This window comes from Acinonyx jubatus, chromosome A1 (genome assembly GCF_027475565.1).
Source record: "Acinonyx jubatus isolate Ajub_Pintada_27869175 chromosome A1, VMU_Ajub_asm_v1.0, whole genome shotgun sequence".
Lineage (NCBI taxonomy): Eukaryota > Metazoa > Chordata > Mammalia > Carnivora > Felidae > Acinonyx > Acinonyx jubatus.
This window is the reverse complement of record NC_069380.1, coordinates 103235384-103250685: the sequence shown is the minus strand read 5'-3', so window position 1 is coordinate 103250685 and position 15302 is coordinate 103235384. Positions and strand designations below refer to the sequence as shown.

The 15302-nt window shown below is 45.8% G+C and overlaps 1 long non-coding RNA gene across 8 annotated transcripts in view; it reads right to left on the bottom strand.

The window, feature by feature from the left end:
• LOC106970735 (uncharacterized) overlaps positions 1-8595 on the bottom strand; it is a 110300-nt gene extending 101705 nt beyond the window's left edge. For all 8 annotated transcript variants that reach the window (XR_008297447.1, XR_001429547.3, XR_008297446.1 and 5 more), the window contains exon 1: positions 8438-8595. This is a non-coding gene — a long non-coding RNA (uncharacterized LOC106970735). The remainder of the gene's footprint in view (positions 1-8437) is intronic.
• Positions 8596-15302: the final 6707 nt, after the last annotated feature.

Genomic DNA, 15302 nt, shown 5'->3' with positions numbered 1-15302 from the left:
TCCCTCTCTCTCTCTCTCTCTCTGCTCTTCCCCTGCTCATGCTCTGTCTCTGTCTCTCAAAAATAAATAAACATTAAAAAAAAATTTTAATGGGCAATCCAGAAGAAAGGAACAAATTCCTAGAAACATATGAACTACCAAAAGTGAAATAAGAAATAGAAAAGTTGAAAAGACCCATAACCAGTAAAGAAATGGAATTAGTAATCAAAAATCTCCCAAAAAACAAGAGTCCAGGGCTTCGTGGCTTTCCAGGGGAATTTTACCAAACATTTAAAGAAGAGTTACCACCTATTCTTTTGAAGCTGTTCCAAAAAATAGAAATGAAGAAAAACTTCCAAACTCGTTCTATGAAGACAGCATTACCTTGATTCCAAAACCAGACAAAGACCCCACTAAAAAGGAGAACTACAGACCAGTTTCCCTAATGAACAAGGATGCAAAAATCCTCAACAAGATACTAGCCAACCAGATCCAATAATACATTAAAAGAATTATTCACCACAACCAAGTTTATACTTGGGATGCAGGGCACTGGTTCAATTTCCACAAAACAATTAATGTTATACATCACATAAATAAAAGAAAGGACAAAAACAACATGATCCTCTCAATAGATGCAGAGAAAGCATTTGACAAAATACAGCATCCTTTCTTGAAAAAAAAGCCCAAGAAAGTAGGGGTAGAAGGATCATACCTCGAGATCATAAAAGCCATATATGAAAGACTCAGTGTTAATATCATCCTCATTGGGGAAAAACTAAGAGCTTTTCCCCTAAGAAACACAACAAGGATGTCCACTCTCACCACTATTATTCCACAGAGTATTGGAAGTCTTAGCCTCAGCAGTCAGACAACACAAAGGAGTAAAAGGCATCCAAATCAGCAAGAAGAAAGTCAAACTTTCAGTCTTTGAAAATGACATGATACTCTATATGGAAAGCCCAAAAGATTCCACCAAAAAACCACTAGAGCTGATCCATGAATTCAGCAAAGTGGGAGGATATAAAATCAGTGCACAGAAATTGGTTGCATTCCTATACACAAATAAAGAAGCAACAGAAAGTGTAATCAAGGAATCGATCCCATTTACAATTGCACCAAAAACTATAAAATACCTAAGAATAAACCTAACCAAAGAGGTGAAAAATCTATACACGAAACTATAGAAAGCTTTACCAAAGAAATTGAGTAAGACACAAAAAAAATGGAAAAATATTCCATGCTCCTGGATTGAAGAACAAATATTGTTAAAATGTCAAAGCAATCTACATATTCAGTGCAATCCCTATCAAAATAACACCACCAATCTTCACAGAGCTAGAACAAACAATCCTAAAATTTATATGGAACCAAAAAAGACCCCGACTAGCCAAAGCAATCCTGAAAAAGAAAAACAAAACTGGAGGCATCACACTCCCAGATTTGAAGCTGTATTACAAAGCTGTAATCACCAAGACAGTATGGTACTGGCACAAAAATAGACACATGGATCAATGGAACAGAATAGAGAATCCAGAAATGGACCCACAAACGTATGGCCAACTAATCTCTGACAAAGCGGGAAAGAATATCCAATGGAATAAAGGCAGTCTCTTCAGCAAATGGTGTTAGGAAACCTGGACAGCGACATGCAGAAGAATGAACCTGGACCAGTTTCTTATACCATACACAAAAAATAAACTCAAAACGGATGAAAGACCTAAACGTAAGACAGGAAGCCATCAAAATCCTCGAGGAGAAAGCAGGCAAAAACCTCTTTGACCTTGGTGGCAGCAACTTCTTACTCAACATGTCTCTGGAGGCAAGGGAAACAAAAGCAAAAATGAACTATTGGGACTTGATCAAAATAAAAAGTTTCTGCACAGTGAAGGAAACAAATCAGCAAAACTCAAAGGGAACTGACAGAATAGGAGAAGATATTTGAAAATGACATATCAGATAAAGTTAGTATCCAAAATCTATAAAGAACTTACCAAACTCAATACCCAAAAAACAAATAATCCAGTGAAGAAATGGGCAGAAGACATTAATAGGCACTTCTCCAAAGAAGACATCCAGATGGCCAACCGACACATGAAAAAATGCTCAACATCACTCATCATCAGGGAAATACAAATCAAATCCACAATGAGATACCATCTCACACCTGTCAGAATGGCTCACATCAACAACTTAAGCAACAGCAGATGTTGATGAGGATGCAGAGAAAGAGGATGTCTTCGGCACTGCTGGTGGGAATGCAAACTGGTGTAGCCACTCTGGAAAACAGTATGGAGGTTCCTCAAAAAATTAAAAATAGAACTACCCTGAGACCCAGCAATTGCACTACTAGGTATTTATCCAAGGGATACAGGTGTGCTGTTTCGAAGGGACACATGCACCCCCATGTTTATAGCAGCACTATCCACAATAGCCAAAGTATGGAAAGAGCCCAAATGTCCATTGATGGATGACTGGATAAAGAAGATGTGGTATATATACACAATAGAGTATTACTCAGCAATCAAAAAAATGAAATCTTGCCATTTGCAACTATGTGAATGGAACTGGAGGGTATTATGCTAAGTGAAATTAGTCAGCCAGAGAAAGACAAAAATCATATGACTTCACTCATATGAGGACTTTAAGACACAGAACAGATGAACATAAGGGAAGGGAAGCAAAAATAATATACAAACAGGGAGGGGGACAAAACAGAAGAGACCCTTAAATATAGAGAACAAACAGAAGTTTGCTGGAGGGGTTGTGGGATGGGGGTGGGCTAATGCGTAAGGGGCGTTATGGATGAGCACTGGCCTCTACTCCTGAAATCATTGTTGCACTATATGCTAACTAACTTGGATGTAAGTTAAAAAAATAAATAGGAAAAAGGAAAGGAGGAAAAAAAATTTTTTTTAAGGAAATTATTTGTTTTAGGTATGATAATAGAACTATGGTTCTGTTTAGAAAAAGTCCCAGTCTCTTGGAGATACATTTTGAAGGAATATCTGCAGTTATGTAATATGTGGGATTTGCTTTAAAATAATCCAGTGGGGGGCACCTGACTTCAGCTGTGGTCATGATCTCACGGTTCTGCGTTGGAGCCCCACATCCAGCTGGCTGCTGTCAACACAGAGCCCACTTCAGATCTTCTGTCCCCCCCCGCCCCGTGCCTCTCCCCCATTCGTGCTGTCTCTCAAAAAGAAATAAACATTTAAAAAAATAAAATAATCCACCAGATGGCAGAGCAGAGGGAGGGAGTAGGGAAGAAACCAGACTGACCACATATGGGCAACTGTTGAAGCTGGCTGATGGGCACACAGGGTTGACTCTTCTCTCCACATATACATATGCTTAAATTTTGCATTGTAAAAAGTAATTTAAAAAAACAGAACAAGTTGGTGGGACACCTGGGTGGCTCAGTCAGTTAAACTGACTCCTGATTTCAGCTCAGGCCATGATCTCACAGTTCATGGGATCGAGCCCCTGTGTCCAGCTCTGTGGTGACAGCTCGGAGCCTGCTTGGGATTCTGTCTTTCCTTTCCCTCCTTCTCTCTCAGTGTCTCTGTCTCTCTTTCAAAATAAATAAATAAACTTAAATAAAGTAAACAAATAAAAAATTAAAATAAAATAAAATAAAATAAAATAAAATATAAAATAATAAAATAAAATATAATATAATATAAAATAATAAAATAAAATAAATAAAATAAAATAAAATAAATAAAATAAGATAAAATATAAAATAAAATAAAAATAAAATAAAATAAGATAAAATAAAATATAAAATAAAATAAAATGAAATAAGATAAAATAAAATATAAAATAAAATAAAATAAATAAAATAAAATAAGATAAGATAAAATATAAAATAATAAAATTAAATAATAAAATAAAATTAAATAAATAAAATAAAATAAGATAAAATAAAATATAAAATAAAATAAAATAAATAAATAAATAAGATAAAATATAAAATAATAAAATTAAATAATAAAATAAAATTAAAATTAAATAAATAAAATAAAATAAAATAAAATAAAATAAAATAAAATAAAATAAAATAAAATAGAGCAAGTTGGGCCCAGCCTGACACCAGCGCTGTCCGAAAGCTGAGACCAGGAAGCTGAGGAGAGCGTGGGCTGCAGCTAGCACAATCAGAGTCAGAGGCTTGCATGAACAGCATGCAACGGTGAGAAAGCAGCAGTGCATTTTAACTAGAGGCTATAGGCTCAAAGTTGGTGACTGTCCTTAGAGATGCTATACGTGGCCAAGGCTGACTATTTTGGTGTTTGCCCTGCTGAAGCGAAACTACATCAGGTTCGACAGCACGGACTGTGAACAGCCTGTGCACTGATTGCCAGGAGAAGGTCAGAGAAGGGGCCTCCAGGTCTGTGCCAGAATGATGCTTTTCTTCCCATCGTGGATAGAAGCCAGCCAGCCTCAGAGCTTCTGACCTAAAAACCACATGACCTGGGCCACCCAGGCGACTCAGTCAGTTAAGAGGCCAGCTCTTTCTTGATTTCAGCTCAGCTCGTGATCTCACAGTTCGTGAGTTTGAGCCCCACACTGGGCTCTGTGCTAACAGCTCAGAGCCTGCTTGGCATTTTTTTTTCCCTCTCTCTCTCTCTGCCCCTTCCCTGCTTGTACTCTCTCTCTTAAATAAACTTAAAAAAAAAAAAAAAACCACCCCAAAGACACGTCCTGCTGAGACTGCACAGTGCTGGTGAGGCTGTCACTGACCAGACCAGTCCTGCTGAACTGAAGCCACCCACCACACTCTGGAAACAGAAATCGCCACAGGTTCCCCTGAAGCCCTGATTCTCCTCTAATAAAGCATGTGGGTGTGGGCGGAGGTTGGGGAACACTGAATTGTGAAATTTAAAGCAAGGCAACGGGGTGCTCTTGCCCGTTGCCTTGCTTTAAATCTGGGGATAGGCCACCTCCTTTCATTTATCAAAATCAAGGTGAAGTCTTCTGAAACCCCATCATCTCCTCTCCTCCCATCCCACACGCCTAATGACAGCTCCATGTGGCCACAATGAGCATCACTCAAGGAAAAAATGCCTGGAATCAGGTTGCGTGAGGAGGAAAAAGAATGAGGCAGCAAGTGTGAGAATCAACAGTGAATCCAGAGAGGATTCGGGGGAAGAAGGGGCCACAGGCACCTCGGGGGTCAGGAGATCGGAGATAAGGAGAGGATACATCTGTCTCCACAACCTCCTGGTGGCTCCTGTGAACATAACAGGGGTCATGCACCCCCAGATGGGGACAATCTGCCATATGAACAAGTCATTTAACGAGTAGCACGTATGTCCACATTTCCTGCTCCGCCCGTTGTTTCTTGGAAGTGAGCAAGCCCCTCACACAAAGCCTCCTGGAATCCTGTCGGCCTCCTGGCTTCCCCCACAGACACAGCATCAGTGAACTCATGTCTCTCCACTGAAACCATCCCAAGTCATTCAGCATTGGCTACCGAGCCTGTCGAAGGTAGCACGCTGACCAACAGATTGGTTCAGAATAGCCCGGCACCCTTTGGCCGCCCATTAAATGAGGTCTGCTCTCGTTCCTGTCACTTAGGATGCACGTGCCAAAGATGACAAGAGCACCCCGTCGCCTTGCCTTAAATTTCACAATTCAGTGTTTCCCAACCTCCACCAAGCATTTTGGCAAAGAGCTGCCAAAGAGCCACAGTTTCTTCTGGCCACCTGGGGGTGTGGGGGTGTGGAGGGGCGAGGGCTATGCTGGTGGATCACCTGCTGCATTAGAACCCCCGAGGCTTCGCCCACGGACACATTAACCCCCTCTCCCAGCTGAAGGCTTAAACTATTCTTTACTTAAATGAAAACCTGAAATCCACCCACAGCCAACATCAAGCGAGACCCTGTCATCTCAGCCCCGTGGATCACGCACAGCAGGTCGGCAGGCAGCTTTTGTGCAGAGCGCAGACACGACTTTCCAGCAGCGCGCAGGCCCTGTGCGCCGGGAAAGCGCTGAGAGGGAAAGATGGCCAATTGGCACGAGCGAAAAGATTTTCTAAGCGTTTGGGTCCCGACGGAAAACTCAGAAGTGACTGCCAAACATGCTCCAGAAATCCTCTCCGTGGTCCCATCTGAGCCCTGAGCACAGGGGGCACCTGGACCGTCACTGTCCTCTTTGGTTTTAAGCAACAAAGGTGCCAGTGTGGCCAACCTGTCACAAGTGTTGACAGAGCTCCCAATGTCTTCTTCCAGTAGAAATGGAGACGGATCTGACAGGGACCGCACCTCTGCACGGGGGAGGCGAGCCACAGGACTACATGTTTAAATGATTTGGAACAAATCGGTACAGTGGGGACTACGGCAGGGGAGAGCCGACATTTGTCTAAAACGGAAAACTCAGAGTGTACTTTCCAAAGATTCTAACTGGGAAGTAGTCATCTAATATTCGCTTTTCAAAGAAAAAAGAAAAGCCAATGTTGCTATGCTATCCCTGATTTGATGTTGCTTTTACACACCTGTCTGCACCTGGCTGGGGGGGGTGGCAATGTTGGGGGGGTGGGAAATGATCCCCTTTCAGGTATGGGTTTCTCTACGTGAGTGACTCACAATGCCTATCTTCGGGCAGCCTTCGATCCCCAAAACTCCCAATTTCCAGGAGCTTCCAGGTTCCAGCCCAAACCCCATCAGTGACAGAGGGCAGAGTCTAGTCTCTGAGAGTCCCGGGACGGTTCTGAATTCCTCTCGGGGGCTGGGTGAAGGACCTGACAGACGTGGGCACCCATGGTACCAATGGGTGACCTACACCCTTGAATCGGTGCCTGTCAATTTCAGGTCCAAGAGCACCAGGGAGACTGGCCGAGACGCAGGCCATGGCTGGTGCGGATACCCCCCTGGGGATCTGACCGCTCTTCACTGTTCCGCCTCCATCTGCACAAGGGAGCCCTGAGACTGGCAGTTGGACTGACCCAGGCTAGAGCAAAACGGCCCTTCGGGACCACCCGATGTCCCCTTAGCTAATGCTGTGCGAGGCGGCGGCCACCATTTCCAACAGGCTCCAGTAACCCTACTACGCACGAAGCCAAAGAACTTGAACACAGTGAAAATCACGCCTGTCGTGACTGTGAAGGTGTGCGCAGGGGAGCTCTTCCCAGGTGGCGAGAACCCGTCTTTGAAACCGGGCTTCCAACCGGACGCGTTCTCCCAATGGCCATCTCCCATGGGAGACCAGGTGTCTCGAAGCCAGCTGTGTGGTGCCGTCCCACGGCTGTGCGGGGATGTATCTGTGCGATTGTTCGGCTGATGCCCTCCCGGAGCTGCAGCCCCGTCGGCGTCAGGGCAAGATTTCTCTGCGCGCAACACTGCCTTCCCGGGGCCCAGGGCGCAGCTTGGCACTCTTCGAGCGCTCAGAGACGTCTGTGGGGTTAACATCTATTCACCAAATAAGCGAAGGGTGGGATGCTTCCGGCATTCTCAGAGGCATTCCTTGCCTGAGCACTCAGCTGACGGGGAGAAGCGTCAGCTCTGACCTGCACTGTTCTCACACGGAGACTTCCAGACACGAACAGCCATGCGATGAGAACCTCACCCTACTTGCCGACACCCCTTGTCAAAAATTCTTAAGTAACCATTCGCTTTAAATGACTACCTATCGGGGGCACCTGGGGGGCTCATTCGGTTAAGTGTCTGACTCTCGGTTTCGGCTCAGGTCATGCATGATCTCCTGGCTCGTTTGTTCGGGCCCAGCATCGGGCTCTGCCTAACGGTGTGGAGCCTGCTTGGGATTCTCTCTCTCCCTCTCTCTCTCTCTCTCTCTCTCTCTGCCCCGTTCATGCTCGCTCTCTCTCTCCAAATAAATAAATACACTTAAACAAATCACTATTTATTTATTTAGACCTACTGTCTTGGCGTGATCTTTCCTCGGGATCTAATACGCCCATCAACACTCTTTTTTGCGACAGGACTTTTGGTCTCGGTTTGCAGATAAGCAAATTGAGAAGCAGGAATGTCAGCTTTCTCTAGACCACACTTTCTGGGACGGCGGCTTCTTGTCACTAAGTGCTGCGGTCTCCAGGGGTTTCCATTCCCAAAGCTGGTTCAAAGGTGAAAAAATGCTGCCTTTTCTATTTACAGCCCGTCTGAGGAGAAGTACCCATGTGGGGAAGTACAAACTTGGAACATAACCCAGGACCGCACGGGGCATGGTTTACACAATGGTTAATTCTCTATCATGTAACAAAAAAACAACACCACTATTTTTTTCTTTCACCTCCTTACTAATCAGAGCTGAATCACCACCAGTTGCAATCATTCCCGTTACTCACAGGCCGTCCACCACCCGCTAGGAGGACTGGGGGGTGCTTGTTCCCGCCCCGGGACACGTCCCACAGTTCCCAGATACATTAGTAACACGTTGCCTCACCGAGGCCCGGCCTGCTCTGCAGGACTTGTTGCGTCTCCACCACCTCTGTTTAGCTTACCTAATGGTGACTATCCCCCAGAGGTGACTTTTACATCACAACACTTCATTACCTCCCTGACGGCAGGAAAAATGCATCCTGCAGGGGAGGCAGCCCGCTCCGGCTCCGGGAAGGGCGGCGCGCGGGGAGCACGCGCCCGCTGTGGTTCCGACCCCGGAGAACAGAACGAGGCGGAGGCCGGGGGGAGGTGCCAGGAAGGCACGGCAGGGGGAGGGGCGAGCGGGGGGGAGGGGCGAGCGGGGGCGAGCCTCCCGGAGAGCAGTCAGCCTGCCTGTCCCGACCAAGCCACGGCTTTACAGGCTGAGAGGCACAAGTGAGGTCGAAATACATGCGAGAAAGCGCTTGCTAAACTGCACCACGCCAGTAATATTTATTACATTCGCCATTAATTTGAGGAACATTCGCAACAGAGATTTGAACTAGGGATGTGGGGATTATCTGACAGCTGGAATTGTTCCCGTTCATTCTGGACAACGAATAGCACAGTTTTCATTTGTAAACCGGCTGTGTGAATTATTTTCTGACAGCTGCCGGGGATAAAGTAGGCAGAGCTGTCGGATACAGGCCTGTGTGAACAGAACGAGTTTTTCAGAAAACCACTGGATCTCTCAGCTCCGTATTCCAGAAGCCTTGTCTGGCGGTGGCCCCCAGGCAAACGCAAATTCCCCGGGGTATGGTTGCTGAAGGAATGAATGAGTGAATAAATGACTTCACCTCTAGGCAAGACAGCCAGTCTGCAAAGCAAGGATACCCCTTACCCAGTGCGGTACAGCAAACTTTAAGTTAGGAAACCTTTAGGGGTGCCTGGATGGGTCAGTCGGTTAAGCGTTTGACTTCAGCTCAGGTCATGACTTCCAGGTCCAGGAGGTGGACCCCCACGGTGAGCCCCGCGCTGGGATCTGCACTGACAGCTCTGGGTCTGGAGCCTGCTTTGGATTCTGTGGCTCCCTCTCTCCGCCCCTCCCCTGCTTCTGCTCTCTCTCTTTCTGAAAAGTAACCGTCAAAAGGGGCACCTGGGTGGCTCAGTCGTTTAAGCATCCGATTTCAGCTCAGGTCATGATCTCATGGTTTGTGGGTTCGAGCCCAAGTCCGGCTCTGTGCTGACAGAACAGAGCCTGGAGCCTGGTTGGGATTTTGTGTCTCTCTCTCTCTCTCTCTCTCTGCCCCTCCCCCATTCGCAAAAATAAACAATAAAAATTTTTAATTAAAAAAAATAGGGGCCCCTGGGTGGCTCAGGCGGTTGAGCGTCCGCCTTTGGCTCAGGTCATGATCTCTCAGTCTGTGAGTTCGAGCCCCACGTCGGGCTCTGTGCTGACAGCTCGGAGCCTGGAGCCTGCTTCCGATTCTGTGTCTCCCTCTCTCTCTGCCCCTCCCCGCTCATGCTCTGTATCTCTGTCAAAAATAAGGGTTTTTTTAAATTAAAAAAACAGAAGTTTTTTAAGTAAGTTAATCTTTGATGTGCCACACTGCATTTCCAGAACCCTGTCCCTGCTGTTTTCTCTTAGTTGCGTCCCTAGTCTCCCAGGTGCATGACACAGCCAGGGGCCCTGCTTCAGGCTCCTGTAGGAACTTCTGGCAGGAGGCCACCCTGAGCCTCCCAAACATGCCTCTCTGTGCCCAAACCTTTCCTTCCCCACCCAAGGACCCCTCCCATATTATAAACCTAAGCACTGTTCCTGGTGGCCCGCAGCTGCAGCTGAGTCCAGGCCAGACCCACCATCCCCTCGGTGCCAGTAGAGGGATGATTACACAACAGGCACTTAATCAAGACTTTTCAGCTCCTTTTTTCTAAGGTTCAAATTTCCAGTTTTTCTCTCAGCAGGACAAAGACTTAAAAGAGCAACTGAGAAAATGAATCATAGGAAAATTTTGGCTCCACATTTAGCCTGGGTTCAGTCCCCTCTTGACACTGGCTGGAAGGTAACAAAGGAGTGGGGGGGAGCTAGCAGCAAAGAGGAAGGAAGGCTGGGTGGTTTCACAATCCCAGGCTTGGGAAGACAATGTTCCAGTGGCCAACAGCTGGGCCACAAAGTAGCCTTTGGTGAAGGGTGGTGTGAGCTGGGACTCTCCCTGGCTCAAATGGAGAGCCTGGAGAAAAAGAAGGGAAAAGAAAAGAAGGGTTCTGGGATTCAGACTTCGGGGAAGTGAGACAATGAACAAGTCCTCTGAAGACCATGCTCAGCCACTAAACTAGAAAGCCAGCCTCTGCCAGATGAGACCAACTCAGCACAGGACACCCGTGTCCCTCTGGTGACACTGTGGACACTCTAGCTAACACTGGGAGCTTAAGGTAAGTCCTGGCACACAGGCCTATATGGAAGGCAGTTATGGAAACACTCCGATGGGGGCACCTGGGTGGCTCAGCCGGTTAATCGTCCGGCTTCAGCTCAAGTCATGAGCTTACAGTTCATGGGTTCGAGCCCTGTGTCGGGCTCTGTGCTGACAATTCAGAGCCTGGAGCCTGCTTTAGTTTCTCTGTCTCCCTCTCTCTGCCCCTCCCCCGCTCACGTGCTTGGTCTCTCAATAAATAAATAAACATTAAAATAAATTTAAAAAAAAAGAATCTGGTGTATTCAACAAACTAGGCCCTTTGAAAATAATTACCCAGAGTGTATTACAAACACTGAGGAAAAAGAAATACTGGTGTAGGTACCTCCACTCTATTACAGTTCCATGGGGAGATCTGCCCCCAATGCTGGATATGTGGGGAAAGTGAAGCCTGGTGGATGTGACAGGGCCAAGAGGATTAGGACACCCACTCTGAGGGCTGAGTGCATCATGAAAGGAGGCTTAAAAGGCAAGTGGGGGCACATGGGTGGCTCAGTCAGTTGAACATCTGACTTTGACTTAGGTCATGATCTCATGGTTCGTGAGTTCAAGCCCCACATACATCAGGTTGGCTGCTGTCAGCACGGAGGCTGCTTTGGATCTTCTGTCCCCCTCTCTCTGTCCCTCCCCTGCTTGCATTCTCTCTCTCAAAGATAGTAAACATTTTTAAGAAGGCAAGTGAGGATTTTCTTATTCTAAATCAAATAAACCAACAGCAATGTTTAAGAAAATGGTATAAGAAATTTTCAGAGAAACCATTAGGCTCCACACACCAGGGCCCATTTGAAGCACTACAAAGCCAAAGGAGGTATAAAAACTCCTGAAATGGAACAAGAGCTGTGTTTCTCTGAGAGCAAACTTGGCTGACACTTAAACTGAGAATTCCAGTTCAGATTGGTGGAGGAAGCACTCACATAATAAATCTGGGTGGATATGTGCTTTATCGTTGTAATACTACTTAAGCTACTGAACCGGCTGTCTCCTTGAACTGAGAGGTGCATTTTAGCCTCTGGTGAAAAGTCAGCAAAAGACAGGACTTACTGTGCTGTTAAAAGTGAAGGCAAATATGTAAGAGAAATGAGAGAAGGGGTGCGGGTTCGCACTCTAGGTCCGGTGCCGGTCTCCAGGGCCAACTGGTGACTGGTCAGCCTCCACGATGATCCTCTGCCCTTCTCTTTGCATGACCCTCCAGATCAGCCAAGCTGCATCCATTCCCCACTGATTAACTATTCTTCCCGTTCAGCGTGCTCACATGAAGCTCCCTCCACAACACCTTGAAAACAACTCCTGTGAGCTTTACTTGTGTTTTGCCTAAATATTTTCCTCGCTGCCATCAGTTTAGTACTGAAAGTCTCCCTAGTAAGACAGACAAATGGCAGAAACACAGAATACTAAATATTACGTCCTTCTGTGCCTTTTTTTTCTTCTGGCAAGGGAGGGAAGGAGTGTTCCCAGTTTCAGAATTCTGGGCTTTCCTAGGTAACTACGTGGAAATACCAGAACATTGCTTCAAGGGGCCCAAGTCATTCTGTTCTCCATGTGATTTGGCCAGGAAAAGAAAGGGCATTCAAATAAGTTTCTTTGTAATTTAAGATTCCATGAAAGGGATGGTGGGTAAGAAACTGAAACCAAAGGGAACATGATTTAGAATCAGCATCTCTCGTAAAATACGTACACATACACACAGGCAAATCAATGTGCACATGCTTGTATTGGTGTGTGATGAGGAAATAACTGACAAGGAGGGGCTCCTTCTATCACTATAAAATTGATAACCTGTAATCTTTGTTTTAATAGAGAGCCAGGCTTAAAATGAGAACCAAAAATGCCCAGGTGCCATAAAGGAACAAGAATTCAGAGTGTGAAGTGGAAACTTTCAGGATGGAGGCTGGGGGGTGGGGGTAGGAAACAAGGCACAACTCCGTGCAAGGACAGGACCTACCCAAAAGGGAGCTGGTTGCAAAAGGTTCAGAACCAGAAAGTGCTCCCACACCTCCCATTACAGCAAGCCCAAAGACCCAGAGCAAAGGCAAACTTTTTTTTTTTTTTTTTTGCTAGAGCGAAAACGTGTGCACGCATCGGTGAGGGGTGGGGGGGGAGGGGTGGGGAGAAAGAATCCCAAGCAGGCTTCACACTCTGCGCAGAGCAGACAAGGGTCCTAATCCCATGACCCTGGGATCGTGATCTGAGCCAAAATCAAGAGTCGCACACTCAACTGACTGAGCCACCCAGGCACCCCAATGGCAAACCTCTGATGCAGACCGAGGGGGAGCATGTGGAAGTTACCTGTGAGAAATAAAGAATACCCATGCACCAGCATCCAAGTGGATTTTTTTTCACTACCACCAGATGAGAAAACAGCAACAAAGGTCCAATCCACTATCATCATTGGGGAGCTGGAACAGAAAAGCACCAAACTACCCTGTATGTTAGGCACACAAACCACTCACAGAATAAACACCTGTTGAAGGGAAGTTCACAATCTAAAAACCCCATGAGGAAGCAAACCATTTTTGGCTCTCAAACCATTTTGGCAAACCAAATTAGGCTCTCCATAAGAACTCAGGAAAATATGTTAGAAACCATACAAGTGTGCCTAAAATGACCCTTTAAAAGAAGAAAAGAACTATAGTGAAGAGCTGAATTTGAAAAAAAATCAAATTCCAGAAATGAAAAGTATAGAAATTACAAACTCAATGAGCAGGATAAAAAAATACAGAGATAAACAGAAAGAAATTACTGAGAATACAACAACACAGAGAAATCTACAAGATATGAAAGAGAATGGGTTTGGTAAAAAATCTAAAAGAAACCCCAGAAGGGAAGAACAGCAAACAGGAAAGAGATCATATTCAACAAAATAGGAGCATCCAGAATTTTCTCAGTGAAGAACAGAGAGGAGACCTACCCACAAGAGAAATTTAAAAAAAAAAAAAATAAAGAATAAAGAAAAAAAAAATCCCTGTCCAAACACAGGGGTGAGACCAGAAAACCAAAGAGAAAGCGGAAGGGAAACCTCATGCCGGGTGTAAAACAGGTCAGTAATCCAGAAATGTATCCCAAAGCTCCGTGGATGTGGAGACATAGAGCATACACAGGAGGCAGGTGCTCGGGCCCTCTGCCTCTCCTGCTCCGTGGGAACAGATACACGTGCAGCTCGTTTTCAGAGAACCTGTGGTTTCACCTTTGTCAGACTAAGTGAACGCCACCAGCTTCTGCTTGCAACACACCCAGGGCACCAAACCGCGTGGGTACAGGGTCCCGGATTTTCCCCCTACATCACCAGACGTGCGTCTACGTCGCCGGAGTACCTACTACTCTTCCGTGTCACGGCCGTCAATTCTTAGTGCCCACCTACTAAAAAGGGTTGATTTCTAGAACCTGACTTACCCAGAAGGTAAGTACCCTGAGTGCATTTTGATGACAAGAACCCCATCTTGTGGCAAAATCTGTCAAAGCCGAGTCTGACTGCACACTGCAGTGCCACGCTCATTGTGAAGACAAATCTGTGCTGAGAAGTTATCATTTTATCTGCTTCACCTGACACCGTATCTTGCCCGGCATTTATCTTGTGTCTGTGATGGCACCAGCGTATGCAGTAAATCTGCAGAGCACAGTAATTCTGAGACTTTGTGAGTTATTTTCCAGTGAAAGCCGGGAGTCTTTGCGCAGCTTAATGCAGGAATATTTTAAGGGAAAACCAAACACTGACTCCGGGCTGGCTTCTGAAATTTATCATCTGTTCGTTCGACGGATGGTGCAGGCATTCCACTTCCCACAAGATGAACACACTTGGAGAAAGCAATCGCAAGACAAAACTGGCCCAAACCCCTAATGAACGACTAGATTACCTAACGAACGACTATAGATTACCACTATACATGACAAAGCCACCCCATAAGCACATGGCCTCCCTGTCACATCGCTCATACCTTAATCCTCTAACAGGTACTGTTACGGATATCTTTTCTCTATTTTATAAGTCGGTAAAACTAGATTCTAGAAGAGTATTCTCTCCCTCTTCTCCCTTTAAAAGGAGTATCTTCCTCAGTGTCTTCTGCCACTGTCCCTGTTCCCATTTGACTTTCCCATTAAAGGAGATTTTGAAAGGTCTAATTGTTAATAAGCTAAAAAATATAAAGCACTGAGCACGGTATCTGACCCCAAAACATAAGCTACTATTATTTTTTTTAATGTTTATTCATTTCTGAGAGAGAGAGACAGAGAGAGAGAGAGAGAGAGCGCGCGTGCGAGAGAGCGTGTGCGAGAGAGCAGGAGCGCACAGTGGGGAGGGGCAGAGACAGAGAGGGAGACACAGAATCCCAAGCAGGCTCTGAGTGGTCAGCATAGAGCCCGACACGGGGCTCAAACTCAAGAACCATGAGGTCACGACCTGAGTTGAAGTCGGAAGCTTAACCAACTGAGCCACCCAGGTGCCCCTATTATTACTTTTATTATTGTTATTACTGCTATTGATGAAGACAGAGTACTGAAAGGCGGAGGAGGGGTAAAGACCTCAGAGTGGTTTGTGGTTTCC